Source organism: Ctenocephalides felis, unplaced genomic scaffold, assembly GCF_003426905.1.
Source record: "Ctenocephalides felis isolate EL2017-DRISC unplaced genomic scaffold, ASM342690v1 CF-g0.4_SCAFFOLD_03613, whole genome shotgun sequence".
Taxonomy (NCBI): domain Eukaryota; kingdom Metazoa; phylum Arthropoda; class Insecta; order Siphonaptera; family Pulicidae; genus Ctenocephalides; species Ctenocephalides felis.
Genome location: NW_020539767.1, coordinates 7,501 through 10,577, shown reverse-complemented (window position 1 = coordinate 10,577; position 3,077 = coordinate 7,501). Strand labels below are relative to the sequence as shown.

At 39.7% G+C, this 3,077-nt stretch overlaps 1 non-coding gene across 1 annotated transcript in view; it reads left to right on the top strand.

The window, feature by feature from the left end:
* The first annotated feature begins 2,032 nt into the window (after positions 1-2,032).
* LOC113390701 overlaps positions 2,033-3,077 on the top strand; it is a 1,927-nt gene continuing 882 nt past the window's right edge. Inside the window, exon 1 of the ribosomal RNA XR_003368294.1 lies at positions 2,033-3,077. This exon is cut by the window's right edge and continues 882 nt beyond it. This is a non-coding gene — a ribosomal RNA (small subunit ribosomal RNA).

Below are 3,077 nucleotides of genomic sequence, written 5' to 3'. Positions count from 1 at the left end.
ATATAAAGTATTCATCGTTAGAAAGGTCTCAAAATTCTTAGTTTTTTTCCCATATATCGCAACTTCGAATTCCGAACGGTGTGGCCTACAGGCGAGTTGCCGTCGTAAAATTTCAGGAAAATCAAAAAATCTCGAGAAAATTATATGAAACACACTTAACCATTCATATACCATTTTATTCATAATTTATTCTGCATCTTTCGTACGAACAAAGTTTTTTCGTATCTTTTACGGTTTTCATGTTATAGAGCAATATGTGTAGATGTTAACTTGTCAAAATGCAAAGTGCGGCTAGGTTGGAGCAATACTCCTCACGATTCGATATTTCTGTAAAGAAAACATATAAAGTATTATACATCGTTAGAAAGGTCTCAAAATTCTTAGTTTTTTTCCCATATATCGCAACTTCGAATTCCGAACGGTGTGGCCTACAGGCGAGTTGCCGTCGTAAAATTTCAGGAAAATCGAAAAATCTCGAGAAAATTATATGAACACACTTAACCATTCATATACCATTTTATTCATAATTTTATTCTGCATCTTTCGTACGAACAAAGTTTTTTCGTATCTTTTACGGTTTTCATGTTATAGAGCAATATGTGTAGATGTTAACTTGTCAAAATGCAAAGTGCGGCTAGGTTGGAGCAATACTCCTCACGATTCGATATTTCTGTAAAGAAAACATATAAAGTATTATACATCGTTAGAAAGGTCTCAAAATTCTTAGTTTTTTCCCATATATCGCAACTTCGAATTCCGAACGGTGTGGCCTACAGGCGAGTTGCCGTCGTAAAATTTCAGGAAAATCGGAAAATCTCGAGAAAATTATATGAACACACTTAACCATTCATATACCATTTTATTCATAATTTTATTCTGCATCTTTCGTACGAACAAAGTTTTTCGTATCTTTTACGGTTTAAGAGAAAATCGAGGAAAACTGGTTTGAACATTTATTGTAAAATTAGAAAATTTAAACAAATAATTATAAAAATAAATATAACTATATATAAATTCGTTTATATTCATTGAGATCTATAAAAATCAATAAATACATAATTTATACAAAAGTTAAAAAAACCCAAAAAACACCTAAAAACTCAATAATTAACTATAATTCATATTGTCCATATATATAAAACTGTTTGAACATCTAACAAAATTTTCGACAAAAATTTTTCTATCATAAGGGTTCGCAGTTCGAAATTTTCCCAGACTTTTGTCTTGACGATTCACACCGTAAGCGCGAGCAGGCCCTCGCCGCAGGTCAAATGCACGTCGCTTGGGACTCAGTCTAATACTTACGCTGTGGCCGCGCGCCTTATATAGGGGGATAGGTCGTGTCGAGTGCGATGCGAGCAAGCTTAGGCTAAAGTACGCTGTGTTGTTCAGGCAGGTTCGAATATTATTCCCCGGTGTATTTTATACATTATATTCGATACTTTTAGTCTATCAACTATATAGCGGCGTTACTTTAAATAATGTCGTAGACCGTGTCTGGAATTATATACGCCGTATATGTTCGGATGTCGGTTTACGGCCGGGTTCTGGACCTTATTTATAAGTGTTCAACCATACTGTACAGCATATCCGCGGGCATGTGTCGTTGACGCAAAGACTCTTATGCGGAAAATCAAATATACAAATGCTATCAACTCAATACTCTCCGAGCGAGAATAAAAGTGAGTTATAACGATGAATTCTTATGAATTCGCCCCGACGTTTTCAATCTAACGAAGGGTAAAGAGACTGTTTGAAATTAACTGGGTCTGCGGACCGCAAATTTCATGTACGGACCGCCGTTTCGACGGTTGTTAAAGGTCTAGCCTCTGTGTTAAGCGCAGAATATATAAAATATCTAGTCGCGATGTAAACTGTTCGTTATGTTCAGGGAATATCGTACGGCTCAGATATATATATATGTAAGAAAATTCGTTGTTTAGAAATATTCATCGAACTTTTCTATACAAAGTGTGGTCTCTCGGGTGACGCCGAGGGACATTTACGCACTATGCTATTATATATATATAGCACCCTGGTTGATCCTGCCAGTAGTATATGCTTGTCTCAAAGATTAAGCCATGCATGTCTCAGTGCAAGCCACATTAAGGTGAAACCGCGAATGGCTCATTACATCAGTTATGGTTCCTTAGATCGTACCCACATTACTTGGATAACTGTGGTAATTCTAGAGCTAATACATGCAAATAGAGTTCCGACCAGAGATGGAAGGAATGCTTTTATTAGATCAAAACCAATCGGTGGCGGGCTTGCCTTGCTCACCGTTTGACTTGGTGACTCTGAATAACTTTGTGCTGATCGCACGGTCTAGTACCGGCGACGCATCTTTCAAATGTCTGCCTTATCAACTGTCGATGGTAGTTTCTGCGACTACCATGGTTGTTACGGGTAACGGGGAATCAGGGTTCGATTCCGGAGAGGGAGCCTGAGAAACGGCTACCACATCCAAGGAAGGCAGCAGGCGCGCAAATTACCCACTCCCGGCACGGGGAGGTAGTGACGAAAAATAACGATACGGGACTCATCCGAGGCCCCGTAATCGGAATGAGTACACTTTAAATCCTTTAACGAGGATCTATTAGAGGGCCAGTCTGGTGCCAGCAGCCGCGGTAATTCCAGCTCTAATAGCGTATATTAAAGTTGTTGCGGTTAAAAAGCTCGTAGTTGAATCTGTGTCCCACACTGTCGGTTCACCGCTCGCGGTGTTCAACTGGCATGTCTGTGGGACGTCCTACCGGTGGGCTTAGCCCGTCAAAAGGCGGCCCAACTCAAAATCCTACCACGGTGCTCTTCACCGAGTGTCGAGGTGGGCCGGTACGTTTACTTTGAACAAATTAGAGTGCTTAAAGCAGGCTCATTCGCCTGAATATTGTGTGCATGGAATAATGGAATAGGACCTCGGTTCTATTTTGTTGGTTTTCGGAATTCCGAGGTAATGATTAATAGGGACAACTGGGGGCATTCGTATTGCGACGTTAGAGGTGAAATTCTTGGATCGTCGCAAGACGGACAGAAGCGAAAGCATTTGCCAAATGTGTTTTCATCAATCAAGAACG